Here is a 15,981-nt window from a genome sequence, read left to right as displayed (position 1 = left end):
AAGAGCCCGGCTCCACCTTCTTAATAACCTCCCCACAGGTACTGGAGGCTGCCGTTTGCTAGGTCCCCCCAAAACCAACTGTTGTCCAGGCTGAACAAGCCAGGTTCCTGCAGCCTCCCCTCAAAGCACAAGTGCTGCAGCCCCGAAGGCGATCTTGGTGGCCCTCCACTGAACTTGCTCCAGTTCATTGATATCTTTCTTGCACTGGGAGGCTCAACATTGGATATAGTCTTCTAAATATGGCCTAGTGAACGTTGAGTAGAGGGGGATAATCACTTTCCTTGAGCTACTGACCGTGCTGCTATTATTACAGTCCAAGATACTGTTGTCCTTCTTTGCTGTCAAAGCCTACTACTGGCTCAGGTTCAGTTTGCTGTCTATCAAGACGCTCCCACTGTTTTTAGCAGAACTGCTTCCCCAGCCAGTGAGTTCCCAGCCTTTTTATGTTCAATTTGGATTACACTGTATCATACACCTTCTAGAAAAACAGCCAGTCTTTAAGTTAACACTGCCAAGAGTCGCTCTGTTAAAAAAAAAAAGTATGTATCTATTTTCTGTTTTGATATGGTAAGCATCAACATCAGCTAGTGAATCCCAGTGGAAGTTCCAGAGCTGCCACACAGATATAGGAGTTCAGTAAATATAGGAGATGAATGATGCAATCGTAGGTTGGATTGATTGATCTAATACTAGCAGCTTTGGACTGCATTCCCTTTTCATTGGTGGACACAACACTAAACAGAATCAGCACAGCCAAGACACACACAAAATGGCATTAGTTATGGCTACAGTATGTTCTGTATCAATTCTTTTCAGTTTTGTTTTGGTTTTTTTGTTGTGTTTTTTTGGGTTGGGGTTTTTTTTTTTCAATTCTGCCTCTATCAGGTTACGTGCTAAAGAATGAACCTTGCCATACAGGAGGAAACATTCTTTGAGGTAGGCATTTATCTTTTAAATGTGCTCCCTCCACAAGCACATTCAGGCCTTGGTGTATGCTTACCTAGACTGCAAGATCGGCACTTTCAAAATGTATCCTGATTTTGTATCCTACATTGGATTGGCATACAGTGGTTTTGTAGCCAGACCATCTGACTGGCCCTAATCTATGGATGCAAATTTGAAAGGCAGTATCAGACAGATTCTCTGTATCATGCAGAGGAAACAAATTTAATTGAGCTGGCACTTTGAAAACTGTTCACTTTCTCCCCTTACTCTGCCCTCTAGGTTTGTGAATCTTTACTGTAAAAAAAAAAAACCCACAATGCTCTATAAAAACTGCAACACTATCACATCTAATTCTTTAAAAGGCAAATTTGCTGGAAAGACTTTGAACAAAACTTACAATGGTGGGAAGCACAACAGAAGACAGAATGTTGCCTGAAACCATAGGTTAATAAAATATACTACTGGTCAAATGGAGAAATTGTTCGTGTCTTTGGTCCTACAGTCAAATAAGATGAAAAGAATAATATATTTACATGAGGGTTGTGTAGGTTAACAGAAATTTACCTGTAGGCTGTCCAGAATATTTTTCTATCAACAAACATCACAACAAAACTCTGAAAGGTCTTCCTTTTTCTTTAATTATGGCATTTTTTAAATTATAGCTGAAATTTGGAAGAGTTAACTTTTACCTCATGAGGTTACTATTACCTGTATTACTCCGCTTTACATTAGGAGGTCTCCCTCTAATTCTGTCTGGTTTGCGTGTAAAAAAATATATTGACAACTTGATCTTGATAGCTAATCTTCTGTCATCACCATGCTATCTAACTGTTTAGGGGCCCTCCTCCTTTGATAATACCGCTGAAGAGCAAGTAGCCACCTACCTGAGCTGTTGCTGTGATGCTACATAAATCGTCATTTATTTGCAAAGGTTCAAATCTATTCAGATTTGAAGAATTGATTTGAATCTATTTAGATTCAAAGGTTCCAAATCTATTCAGGGTGATTCTTTCTGCATCTGCTACCAACACATTCAGCCACATTATTTTAGCTCAGTTACATTCAGGGCAAACTGGGAGTAATCACTTAATTCCTTTATGGAACAAATGCAGGAATTTTGGCTTATCTCCTTTTAAAAGACTTAAGAGTGAAATGCCTGTCATTTGTACAGCTATAGTTTTAACCTGTGTTTTAAGGATGATGCCACCTCTGTTAACAATTGTTCTTTGCCATACACTTTGTATGCTGGAACAAATTTAATTTAATAGAAGACTCACTGAAGAGCAAACGTGCATGGTTCCCAAAAGTGTAGTAAAATGGTCTATCCAAGTCTAAGGTACTTTCATGAAGTTGATTCCCTTACTAACAGTTCTATTCTGCACAACAGGTGTAGCCCTACCATCAAGTAAAGCAAATACCTGATACGGATTTTGGAAAGCACAGGCTGAAAGCACAGGCTGCCTCAAACAATTCTTGAAAGCTCATGGCAAACCAATCTGGACATTTTGGGGCAAGAATGGAAAAAGAGGGCTAGAGCACTGAAGCATCTCCTGAAAGAATAACTTTATTTTTAAAAGGCAGATGGAAACTGAAAGGTTGGATATCGCTCCTGGTCATAGGAACATGACAACCCTTCCTGCCAAGCGTCCACATTGAATTTACTGTCCAGCCTGGCAGTGTGCCCTGAAATCCAGTCAATCATGTGATGACCTAAATCAAATTTCCCACGGATATTTTGGTAAAGTTTTAATCTATGAAAAATCTCATCAGGGAAGATAAGCAATGCAGTAACTAGAAAAATCACAGGTCTGTGCCTAACATTCTAGTCTCATCAGGTAATCTTCCATACAATTGCATCATGGTGGTGCTTTAATAATTAATATAGGTCTAATACTTTTTATCGATTTTACGTGTTGGTAGGTTTATTTAACACCTTGTAAAGTGATTTAAGATTCCCTGATGGAAAGAACTAAAAGAATAAAAAGGTAAGGCTACCCTTGAGTCTGCAGTACAGTAGGACACATGATCAGTGCACACGACCAACGGAGTATGGAGGAGTTACACTGAGCTGGTTTGAGTATTGACTCACTTCTGAGAAGTCAAAGCGACACTTAGCACCTGAAGTTTAGGGTCAAGAGCTTTGGGGGGGGGTTTTAAAAAAAAAAATCAACATACAGCTAGTCCTCTACATTTAAACTTTTTTTCCCAAGAAAAAAAGTGCTTGATTTTTAGAAGGTACTCAGTTTATAGAAGTATCCACTGATTTTAAAAGGGACTACAGAAAGCTCAGCAATTTTGAAACAGTAGGAACAGTTTAATCATCAGATAAGGACATGGGTACCTATTTACTCTGTAATTTCTGAAAATCTTGACCTAGATTTCTCTAAGTACAAAACCATCTGATTGTTTAGATGTTAGCTGAGTAGAATTCCAGTTTATGTACATCATTTAATCAATTGAACCATTACAAGGTGCCATACCTGAACTAATTACATAAACTTATTGCAGTAACTTGTACCCTTGCTTTCCCTATTCCCATGTTACCATTACTTCGTGTAGCCTTCCTAAAAGCACACTGTAATCCCTTCAGAGCAGAAACTCATTTCTTAATGAGAACTGTAAAAATACATTGAGTGCTGCAGAAATAACAAAATAACATGACTTTTTTCCCCAATTACTTGCAATAATGTAGAAATTGCCCTATCCAATAGCAACCTGATACCTGTAAGAAATATTAGCAATTTAACCAGTCCTTTTCAGCTTGACGGTTCTAAATCTCACAGAGGCTACATCACCAAGGTTATGCAGCTACTTCTGCCACATAACAGTGACATCCAAGTTGATGGGTATTTGATTTGTAAGCCCTTTTCTAAAAACACAAGAACAAAGTTGCATGCAACTAAATATGTTCTGATCAACTTACTCAGTACTACTTTTTTTTTTTAAACACTCATTATAATCAAGAGAAAAGGAGAAGAGAGATAAGGAATGAATGTTATTCTGAGTCCATCTTAAGACTTAATATGCATTCCCAACATAAATATCTTAGGACATGAGACCTATTTACACTGATCATAGCATATATGTTCAGATCTCAAATTACAGACACAAGAGTCTAACGCTGAGAGCAAATTCAGGATATTGACAGAAGTTCCCAGGTTCTATAAGCATCTTACACCGCCTTATCCAGTGACCAGTTTAGCCCCTTAGTACAAGAAGCAGTATATATTATATCTCATCTCCATCACTTTCGCTACAAACTTGCTCATCTCAGCTCTGTAAACTCAGGTTCTCATTCATTTTTCTGCCTGGTCCTCCCCAGATTTTAAATCAGGATGCATCTCTAGCCTTTCCCTTGATTTCACACTGCTGTCCTCCCCTTCCTGTTCTATCTTTCCAGCTTTCTCCACTCACTAATATTCAATATGACACAGGTTTGACTTGTGTATTATGGTAAATAATACAGGCTCAGATGCCTCATGCAGGGACATGTGCAAATGCAGAATTAGTGTATTCCAGATGGATACTACTGTCTGTTTCACCTGCAGGAACCAGTGTCTGGACACTGTGCTATCCAGTCTTCTGTGCCCCAAAAGCAATGAATGAGTTAAAATGAACAATGAATAATTTTACACAGAAACCACCAGGAATGCGTATTCCTACTGGTTTGTCCTTTTGGCTACATTTGCCTTTTGAGACTAACAGTTGGGAAAATTGTTTAGAACTCAGACACAGGGAACAATAAAACTGCTCTAAACTAAACTGCTAGGAAGTCAGTGTGTAGATGGAACATGTTACAGCTGCATCAAGGAAAAGCTGGGTCGCTCAGCACAACAGAAACTTAAGAGGATTCTGGAGCTGAGATCTAGTAGACATCTGGAACGTAAAGGAAGTTCAATCCCTGAGTATACAGACAACTTCAAGGATCAAGGGTCTGCTTCTTCATAGCTATTCCTTCTTAGAAAGGGAAACACCAGCCTTTTTGATAACTACTTTCCATTATCATCTCACTGCTGTAAAAATCCTTCCAAAAGACAAAGTGAGACCTAGTAGCATTATAACTATAACTGGAATAATTCAGAGATTCAGATTCAGAGAAACAAATACAGTAGAAAATCTTTAGTTAATATTTAAAGAAAAAAAAACAACAAACAAATCCAACACTATTTCTCCTGTAAATGCCATCCAGCTTGCTTTTTCTCCCTCCCTCTGTCCCCAAAGAGCAAAAACCTACTCTACAATGCCTTCTGAAGGCTGTCTGCCTGCTATCCTCACTGCCCACCTACCGTAGGGAGCAGCTCCTCCCACCTGCACATAAAAGCCAAGTGCATGCTACCAGCAGCAGATCAGAGCACTTTCTCAGTCCTCCACTCTTTTGAGCCAGTGATCTTCTCTCCTTGGATCTTGTATACTCAAGGTAAGATTACTGCTACTTCAGGTTTCTGTTCTAACCAGCTATTGTGAGGAAGTCTTAATGTGAACTCCAGCACTGCCTTGCTGGGTGGTGCTGGCTTCCCCCCCCTTCTTTTTTTTCAGATGTAGTGTCATCTGACATTTCAGTTAGTAACAGTCTGTTGTTTTAGCAATGAAATAAAAACAGATCTTGCTGGGAAACACTGTGTGGCTGGGAAAAGGTCTTCTCTCCCTTTGTGACTGATTTTGAAGAGATTAGTACACCCAGACCAATTCTAACAATTTATTTATCCCTCTTAGTAGTCTCCCTCTCAGTCCAGTCAAAGTTATAAAAAAAAAAAGGACACTCTAAAGCTTCCTTAAATTCTGTTTGAGAAAAAAAAAATGCTTAGTGCTAATTTAAGGAAGGAATTGTTTTTTATTACTGTTATTATTTACCAGCCAGATTGAGCCAATCTTGGGACTGAAGTGCATCTTCACAGGTTTCACTGCCTTTAAAAAAAGTGTGATGGAACTTAAGCCCTCACAGAAGCACAGTAATAAGGCTGATGGAATTCACTATCTGGTACCAAATATGCTTAAAGTACACATTTCACAAGCAAAGTTCTGTTTCTTGGAACAACAGACCTTGTGTCTCCATGAAATTTCTAGAGCAGCTTGAATTATATTTTATCTACTGTTTGGCTACACAGACATTTCTAATGCTAGAGGAAGGAATAGCTAAGTGCCTCAGAGACAGCTACTGAACAGTTGAAACATTAAAAAGTGGTTTCAAAACTATATTTGCAGTCCCCTCTATTCATCTATCCATCCTCACAGAGATGAATCTATTAGTGACTAGTACCAGTTTCTCATGTTGTGTGAGTCAGTGCACTTTTAACACAGTCACCTGTTTAAAGAAATTCCATCATAGAAATCCTAATCCTAGAATGCCTCTCTCCAGTGCTCAGAGAGGAGGGAAAGCATGAACTACCAAAAGCAAGCAGTGAATGCTGGCTGTAAATTGTTTGTACTCTGTGTAATACATTCTGCAGTTAAAGAGTGATATTTTCTTCTTGATAGCCAAATAATTCTCTTTCTAAATTGACTCTTCTTTGTTCTTTCCCCAAATAAAAAGTCTTTTCTAAAAAAGAATTATGTCCACATATAGCTGTACTCACATTAACTACAACATTTTAAGCTATAGCACTGTATAATAGCAGCAGAACTCTGCTCAAAGTGCCCTTTTCTGCATACTGTATCTAAGATTTTTTTCTGTATTTTACATGTTATCTATTGTTACTAATGGGGAAAAGAAAACACCACCTTCAGCTATTTGCCTGGAAGATTACATAAGTATCTTTAAAAAAAGCAAAAACCAAACAAAAACCCAAAACCCAAACAAATGGAACTATTCAAAAACAAAGTACAGTGCTTTCTATAGCAGGCTTACAGTAAAACTATTTTTGCATCCAGGTAATCCATATAAATTGCCCATAGAAGACAGGAATAGAGCCCAATGGTTTTGCTCATAACTGGAATTCTATCTCTGAGCTACAAAATTTTATTCCTTAGATAATATCTGATTTTTATAGCAAACCTCCCTTTCCTCTCCAAAAACACCCCTCTTGTAAAACAGATATGCGATTTTAAGTGTAATGCATACAGAATTTAGGTCTGCAATCGGGCAGTAAAGCCTCATTGTTCACACAGAATTTTACTCTATCAGATAAATCAAAGCTTCTAACAGCAATTTTCAAGGAAAAAAAAAAAGATGTAAAAAAATGCATTTGCCACAGGAAATGTGTATATAGCAAAATACCTCTTCCTAAAGCCTGCTGTGAAATGTAATGTTTTGGCATTTGAAAAATGGATTGCAAGACATATTAAGAAAACTATTCAAAGGAATATGTCTAATTCAGATCAGACTCTCCTCTGAGCAATTTCTCTCTTAGGCTGAGTAGATAATTCAGCTTAGCATCACTTTGCAGCAGAAGATGAAGGGAAACTGCATCCAGCAGGTCTCCAAGAGAACTTAGATGTCTAGGAATGCATTTATTGACTTCTGTGCTGATCTGAAAGTCCTTTTTATAAGATCAAAGCATACTGATATTAAGATAAAAAATACCATCATTTTAAAATAGTGCTACAACCACAATAAAAAAGTGAATCAGTGAGAGAACAAGGAATTCAGATTTTTTTGAGTAATGACCATAACATTTTAAAATAACAAAATAAAGGTAAAGAGACTATATTAATTTTTCAGCCACAGACCAGTTAAGCAGGCATGCTCAGCCATTTCTCCTGGCAGTTGCGCTTAGTTTTTTTAGGTGTTCATTTAGGGCACTAATGCCCACTTAAGCCACTAGTATAACTCCCACTGCTGTCAAAAGTGTTAGACTAGATACCTAGAACACAGGATAAACATGTCACTGTCTGCTTATCTATGCATAGGCCTGCCACTACCACTGCTTTGAGACATTCTGATCTTCATGAATTTATTTTCACCCACCTCTCTGTGAGGCAGAGATACGTTTTCCTCTGGCTATGCTGATAAGTATATGGACTGTTTTGCTTATGGTCACAGTGAAAATTCATGGTAGAGAATCAGATTTAGCTCTTCTGGGTTCCAGTCCAGCACTTTAATCCAACACTTCATTTTTTTTATTCAGCCTTATGAAGTCCACCCTTTTGCAGCTGATCTATCTTTGCATGACTCTTTAGGGCTGAACAGCAGGGAGAATTCCAGTGACAAATCTTGAGAGAGGTAATTTACTCCTAACACTTTCAAACTTCCTGTGAAACCCTTTACAAACCCCTTAACAGAATTTGCAAATCATTCTTGCAGGGGATAAATAAATAAATAAATAAATAACCAAATGACCACCTCTTTCTTACCCTCTGTGGTTAAAGGAGACCAACCCACTCTAGGCAGGATGAGCAAGCAGAAATCCACTGCCATGGACCAGAAATGATGGGCAACATCTGACTGTAAGAATTACAGTCTTGGTAACTCAGGAGCAGTAAAGAGCTCAAAGAGAAGCACATGGTGCTTAAGCAAAATTATTCACGTGAATCTTGTATGGCACATAGAATATATTCTTCCTTTCTTTTCTAGATTTGCTATCAAAGCGCCACCTCTATAAATGTATAGGATATAATTTCATACCCATTAAAACAAACAAACAAAAACACACACCAAAAAAACACCAGCTTTGCCCTATCCCTTTAGTTTATAACCCTGGAGCTAATTTATGAGGGTACAGACTCCCAATTGCTCCTGTGGCCATGCAAATACTGCATTTTCAAAAAAAAAAAATTAACACATTCTGATGCTCAATTTTGCCCTAGCAAAGGAGGTCTTGTCTCTTATTCTTTTAAATTGAAAACTACCACCACTAAGCATGCATTGCTCACTGATAAAATAGTGAATGTGAGAGGTAACTGGTGGACTAGCAGGAGTGATGAGGACTAGAAAAAGAACCATTAATGGTTGTGTCACTACCTGCCGTAGAAGGTAGGACAATTTTCATATGCCCATGAGCACATCTACAAGGCAGAATTTTCTGCCCACTTATTCTACGTCTTGCTATATATCTCAGAGGGAGGAAAGATTAAGTTTTATCCCTGAAGCTTAAATATATCCCTTTATTTTCCCTTACTTTTTTGGCCTTCCAATTATTCTAAGCTGTAGGTTCTTTCCTTCTACAGGGAGATAATTTTTAATTTTCACTAGTGTCATATTTCTAAAAGCGCAATGGTTCAATGAAGTTATTGTAGTGAGGAACAAGAAAAGACAAACATTAGAGGTGGCTTGGTTCTGTCTGATTAAAAATAACAAATATCTGTATTTAACTGTACAAAATTGTCTTACTTTTGCCACTTACACTTTCTAGAGTTTTGGGTAAGTGATGTTGCCTTTTTGTGGCTTTCGCTCCAGAAAGTGAAATCTATTCTTTGTGCTAACAGAATTCTCCTTCAGCAAAAGTGTTGGAGCTCTGTGTGTTTAAAAAGATAATGATGAGTCCTGGTTCTGAAGCCTTTTGTAGGTCTTGTGCAATAACTATACCTATTCTCTGTACACATCAGTAAACAATTTTGCTTGGTCTCCCTGTACTCCTGAAATGTTGGATGTGTTTCTGTAATTGTCTTGATGTGTAATGAATTTAATGTCTCGTAATTGCACTATAAGGGATTAATACCACTATGCAGTCTGGGGACATCGTTTGACGATTAAAACTTCTTCATGCAAGTCCATATTTTATAGCAAAAGCAAGATGAATGTAAGTCTGTTGCTTCTTGAATGGCAGGTGAAACTGTTGAGGGGTGACATGTAATGGACCCTTTTCAAGGGGGAGTGAGAATCAGTGCCCTCTCTTGGTTAGAAAAAATATATATAAGGCAGCCCTATGAGAGTGTTTATCAGTTCCCTCTGCTGGCTACAAAGCCCACAGCCAGATGAGCAGCTGTGTTTGCGGAGGCGAAGGTCTTAAGTTCTATTCCCAGTGCTGTGTGCATGTGGTAAACTGATGACTGTGGTGTCTGTGCACGTATGTGGACATCATTCTTTATAGGGTCTCATCAACAACTACAGTGAGTTCAATATGAGGGCACCCAAAAATAATATGGAGTTCCTGGGAGGTAAGAAACTTTCCACATAGGATTTGAGAAGCATGCTAGCAGCTATGCCTTTCACAATACTACACAGCTAGAGCATCCTCCTGTTATGCATCATATGCACACCTTGCTTTTTCCACCTCTTCAAGAAAAGTGTGTGTTCATTACACTCAGTTTAGAGACATCTGGCCAGTTATCACAAATATTCCTGGCAATCCCAAATTGTAACACTTCAGAATGTCAGCTTCTGAGAACTCCACATTTGCAAAAAAGAAATAAGTGGTACCAACAAGAACACTCCAACCTGGAAAAAAAAAACAAACCCACAAACCAAACCAAAACAGAAAAAACCTAACTAGTTCTTTTCCATTCTTGTAGGGAAAGGCCTATATAATCTGGTTATGCAACTGGAGAAGCAGGTCATACAATTTATGCAGTCACTCTGAAATAAAGTTGAGATGAAAAAAAAATATACTGCAAACTTAAGAAAGAGTTTCTATTTTAAATAAATATCCGTAGCACTAAAAATCACAAACTCCTGGGTCAGGAATGCTAGTTCACTTCAGCTCCTAGGAATCTATCACAGAAACTTACAGGATACACATAACCTTATCCTATTAAAGGGAGAATGGGTCAAAACTAACAGCTTGACATACTAGATATCAAAGGTATATTAAAAATCAGATTTTTGAAACATCTGCAGCATATGTTTCCTGCTAACTAAAAAAGCAACCACTCTTTCCAGACCAACATACTGCTGCATTCTTCTCTCTGAAATAAAAGTAAGAAGTGGACAGTAACACACTGTAGATTTGCATCGGGAAATTCAAGCAAAGCATTTGACCATTTCTGCAATTGAAAATTCCAGAGATAAAAACAAGTTTCTAACAAAACCCAGTGTTACGAGGTGAAGCAACAACACACATGTATAATACGCTACAGTCCCCGAAATGGAGATGCTTGCATTGCCTCTCATTTACTCAACATAATTTTCAAAGGGACAGAATGGAAGATGGCACAGTCCCAGGGACACTCAAACCAAATACAATCAACTTACCACTGAAGAAATCTAGCAGTGAAGTCTGCTTATGCCAGTACATGACTTACCTCTGTTCTGCCCTTCTATTCTTCCCACCACGTATGGAGCTCCAGTGAATGCAGAGTATCAGAACAAGGGTCTTTTATGTAGCTCAGAGACCAGAATTTCTCTTTCAGCTTGCCTTTAAAAAAAAAAAAAGGAAAAGAAAGTGTTCAGATATTTCCCAGTATTTCTTTGTAATGAATTACATGATCTTAGTCCAACTCTCAGTTGATGGACATCAATATAAAACGCACAACTGGGACCCTTGTTGGCAAATCTCAGCAAAAAGTCAAGAGGTAGTTACTTTAGGTCAAAGTTGAGCAATGAAAGCAGGCTTGTGAGGAAAGTTTATGTTACCAGCATTGATATATCTGTCACCTACAGTATAGATAAAAAGCAAATAAGTAAAGAGTAGTTAAGCAAGTACATTCCACAAGCACTAGCATTCACACAAAAAGTATTTTAGAAAATGAAGGAAAAAGAGACAACACTCAGTACTTATTTCCTTTCAGTCAGTGGCTTGAATTGAATTTACCATAGTAGCACATCACATTGTTCGCTGCAGAAAAATGCAAAGCTTAGGCCTTTAGGAGTAAGTCTCTTGCGCTTTACTGGTTCCAAAAATGTCAGTGCTTGTCAAAGTGTTTTTGAAATAAAACCAAAACCATGTTAATAAAATGAACTTTCCAAGACAATGCTGGCCAAAACTGATTCTTAGATTTCTTTTCAGTAATAAACTGCCTCTGTGGTTGCTGAGCTGATAGGGAGGAGGATTTAAAGGTTCAAAGCCAAGTTCTGGTTAATTCAAAGAGGGTAAAAAAAAAGAGCTCTCAAACAGAGCACAAGCCCTCCAATGAATGGAAAGATTTTTGCTGATGGTGGGCAGAGCTTAGCAAAATCCAGCTGTGCTTTCAAAGACAGCTGTAATCATTATTAGGCTCTGCTTGAATGTATTCCGAGACTGGAATACTTGTTGTGGGTACATTTGTGATGTTCTGCTGTAGATTACTGGACAAGAGTCAGTACTTGCGTAATGCAAAATTCACAGGCTAAATGTCAGTTCACAAGAGCTACCCTGCCTATTTATTAAGTAGTAATTCCCTACATGAATTAACAAGGCAACAACTGGAAGGATTCCGTCCCATCCTATCCCAGCCTTCTGGATGAATAGCTCCAAAAATATGCTCCAGTGAAGGTTGAAGGTCTTCATGATGAACTCAGTTCCTATTGTGCACACAAGTTGTGTGCAAGTCTGGGCAGTGAGATCTCCGAACTGTTTTGCTGTATGTGCATATAGGTGCAGATGCAGCAGCAGTTTCTGTCTTCCACAGAAGAAAGTGGTGCAGTACTTGGATGTTCTGTGCCAGTTACAGGAATTCCCACTCTCCTCCAGTTCCAACCAGCATGGCTTAGTTTAGGAGGTCTATGCAGTACAGTCCAAGCTGCCATTGCAAGGGTGTTTTCTTAGTTCTTACGTGCAGGAACTCCTACAGACTATTATTATCTTTTGGAGATCTGGGCATAACTTACTATGTCAGGAAACATGTAAAACATTTTAGGATTGTTCCCTAAGCTGGCATTACTAGCCTCAGCTAAAAACATGGTTTGTACTATCCTGGAAATAAAAAAACCTGTATGCTTAATATCCAAGCCTGATACTTGATTAAAGATTCATTTGCAGCAGTAATTTTTTTATTTTTGTACTGCTATAATATTATCAAATGGCTTTTAAGTTGTAATTTAAAGGAAATCCACTTGTCTCAGCCATCTTTTGTAATGTCACCTTCATTGCATTTCTTCTTAGATTGCTCTTAAGCAACTAGCTGCAAATACTCAGTATCTAAAACCCAAGCTACTGATTAGTTTTGGCATATGATTCTTATCATGTATCTCTGTTCCACAGTCAGGGCAAGATAGCTCATAGATTCAAATTTCAAGCACAAAAATTGCCTTTCACTGAGTTCAGAATTCACTTGCAATAAATATTTTATATTATTCTTTTGAAACACCCTATTTTCAACATCACATCTGGCACTCATATGCTGAATGCTCTCAAGAACTCAATACAAAAGGTCTGTGAAACACAGGCAAAACAAAGTCAATTTGTGACTGCCCAGAGATATTTTCCCTGCTGCACGTGCTTTCAACTTTCTACTAACTGTTCATCTCATGAAAACAAGTATTTCAAAAATAAGTGAACAGAAACCTATTATATTTTCAATGCTCCATTCATCAAGCACATTTTGAGAGCTGGAATTTTAGCTTGATGGACACTCACAACATACAGCCGTATCCTTCAAAGTAACGACCACATCCATGAGACTGAAAGCTGCTCCCTCAACTCCCACCAAAGCTGAAGCTAACTGAAGAAGTAACTTGGCATTCCCCAGGGGCACTCAGCACCACAGACCTCAGCTCAGGGCGCAGCAACCCGTCCTTCCCGGCTTCTCCCCCTCTGCCACCAAAGATGACGAGGACAAGTATTTTGGCTTGCTCAACTTCTTAGACATCTTTGAAACTTCAGGAAAACTTGAAACGTACCCGACACCCAAAAGCTGTCAAGACAGCAGGGGTTTGTGTCAGCAGGTTCAATTTAGCGACGCTGAGTTGTAATGATGTTTTATTCCACTTTTTAAAAAAAAAAAAAAAAAACAAACAAAAAACCCCACCAAAAAACCACACAACAAAACCCAAACCAACAAAACCCTCACTTGTGTTTAAAACACTGGATACAGAAGTGGCCGTTAAGCACCTGCATCCAAAGCCTGCACCAAGTTAAATCTCTGAAGAGGCTGCACTGCACCCCCTCAGCCATGGGGCACCCTCAGGGCTCCGCCCCGCTCGGCAGCCGTTACCTGCCAGTAACAGCCCTGACCCCACCTGGGCGGCGCTGTTGCCACCACAGCCCTGAAGGAAGGTGCCATCGCCCCGGGGGGGGGCAGTGACAGCTCGCCCTCGCTGGGCAGGGCTGGGGCCAGCCCGGGCCACGGGGTAGCTGCAGTTAGGGGCCCCTCGTCAGTCAGGCCGGGCCCCTCATGTTGGTTTACCACCTCCCGCCTCGTGTTGTGGCTCTGTGGTTCCGGCCTGCCTTAACGTTAACGCTATTTCTGCACATAGGCAGTCAGAAAATTGATTTAAAGCCTGCGCCTCCCATTCTGAAAGGAGAGACAAGGGTTGAGGAGAGCAGAAACTTTCCCGCAGCCCAGTCAGCTGAGGAGCATTTATGGAAACACAATGCGTTTGTGGTTTCTTGGGTTTCGGAGATACAGCCTGGGGGCTTCACTTCTGCGTGCCAGCCCTCAGTGCCCCTTTGAGAAGGATCTGGGTAGCATTAGCTTGCACAGATGCGGACAGTGCTGGAAGGCCAAAAATGAGGGGGGCAGAGGGGGGGCTCTACTCTCAGCTGGAAAGAAAACGTCGCATCCTGTGAGGGGAGGCTGCTTGGAAAGAGAAGGAAGGCTGCTCCAGCACGCACCACAGGAGGCTCAGGACCTTTCAGATTTCCCCATCTGGAGGCAAAATTGAGGCCACTGTAAGCTAAAAAAACCAAACAAACAAAAAAAATGTCCATTTTAAGTTAAGGTTCTTTGGTCTTAAAACCAAAAAAAACCCCCAAAAAAGCCCACCTGCAAAAAATACTACTGTATATGGGTATCTAGTATAAGGAGAGTAGCCAGTCTTGTAAAGTTGAAATTCTAAAACCCCAAAACTCCCCCAAAAATACCAAACGCTTTGGTGGGATGTGAGGAAAGAAATATCATGTGAGGAAAGAAAATAATAAAACTACTGTACTCAACAGGCAGGGAGTTCAGAAGGCAAACATCTGAACGGAACAGCTTTATCATTTCTTTCCAATGTATTCTCCCCACCCCACTTTGTTTAGCGCAAAGGTTTTTCAGGGTGAGTCTTTTTGATCTATTTCTTACATCCTCTAGCATGGTGGAGCCCTGACTCACGATCAAGGATTTAAGACAAACAAAGAGCAGCATCTCCTGAACCTGAAAGCTTGTAAATCATACATAGAGCAAAGCTGACTCCTGCTCCAGTCCCTTTAACACACTCTTGTTTACACAGATCATTGGTATGTCTGGAAAGATATACTACCAATGCTTCACCTCCCTCTCCTGGCTGCAGAAGCATCCAAGAACATCACACAGAGTAGATTAATGAATTTATACTTATAAGCACCCTGGCAACATCACTCTCATTTTAGAGGAAATTGAGGCACAGAGAAAGTTGCTGGTGTAGCATTTCAAGTGGTTGCTCCTGGCCAGATTCTCAAGTGTCTTCCCATCACGATGGGGGCTAGTTGGAGAGCTTGGTTCCCATCCGGGCACCTCAATGAGAACCAGATTTTCATGAGTGCTCAGCACCCAGCAACTCTCACAATGACACTCGCAGCCAAATTTTCCGAAAAGTTCCTTTGATCATCTGGCCACTGCCTCAGTGGAAGCAGAGAGCTTTTGAAAAATCTGATCCTGTTTGTGGGTGCTGAGCACTTTTCAAAATTCTTGCTTAAGTGACCCGGCCAAGGATGCAGACTAAAATCTGAGCAGAACCCACTTTGCCTAATCCTTAGGCCAGTGATTTAACCACAGGCGTATCCTTCCATCTTCGGCAAAGAAAGAATAGACACTAGTTGGGGCAGGAATCAAAATGCCAAATAACTGCCAGTACCCACACCTGCCAAGAAAAATGCCCGGATACTTGTGGGCAAACCAGACAGCCACATTTTGGTACTTTCCTCAGAAAGGATTATTTCTATTAGCAGTGCCAGAGTCTGGCAACCTGGATTATGCTGTTTCCAGATGTACCTATTTCTTTCTGGGCTAAAACTCTTGTGAACATGCCCTCACACAGGCATACCCTCCCCACTCTTCAGAAAAAAACAGTGGCTATCCAAACACTATACTGTCTCCATTACCCTTAGAGAGCCAGGCAGCAAG

The 15,981-nt window shown here is 39.8% G+C and overlaps 1 protein-coding gene across 2 annotated transcripts in view; it reads left to right on the top strand.

The window, feature by feature from the left end:
- The first annotated feature begins 5,294 nt into the window (after positions 1-5,294).
- Positions 5,295-15,981, top strand: part of COL8A1 (collagen type VIII alpha 1 chain) — a 93,635-nt gene continuing 82,948 nt past the window's right edge. For both annotated transcript variants that reach the window (XM_076349695.1, XM_076349685.1), the window contains exon 1: positions 5,295-5,362. The gene's annotated coding sequence lies outside the window, so the exon portion shown is untranslated. The remainder of the gene's footprint in view (positions 5,363-15,981) is intronic.

The sequence above is a fragment of the Aptenodytes patagonicus genome, chromosome 1, assembly GCF_965638725.1.
Source record: "Aptenodytes patagonicus chromosome 1, bAptPat1.pri.cur, whole genome shotgun sequence".
Classification (NCBI taxonomy): Eukaryota; Metazoa; Chordata; class Aves; order Sphenisciformes; family Spheniscidae; genus Aptenodytes; species Aptenodytes patagonicus.
Note: the sequence above shows the minus strand (reverse complement) of the source record. Positions and strands in the feature narration are given on the sequence as shown.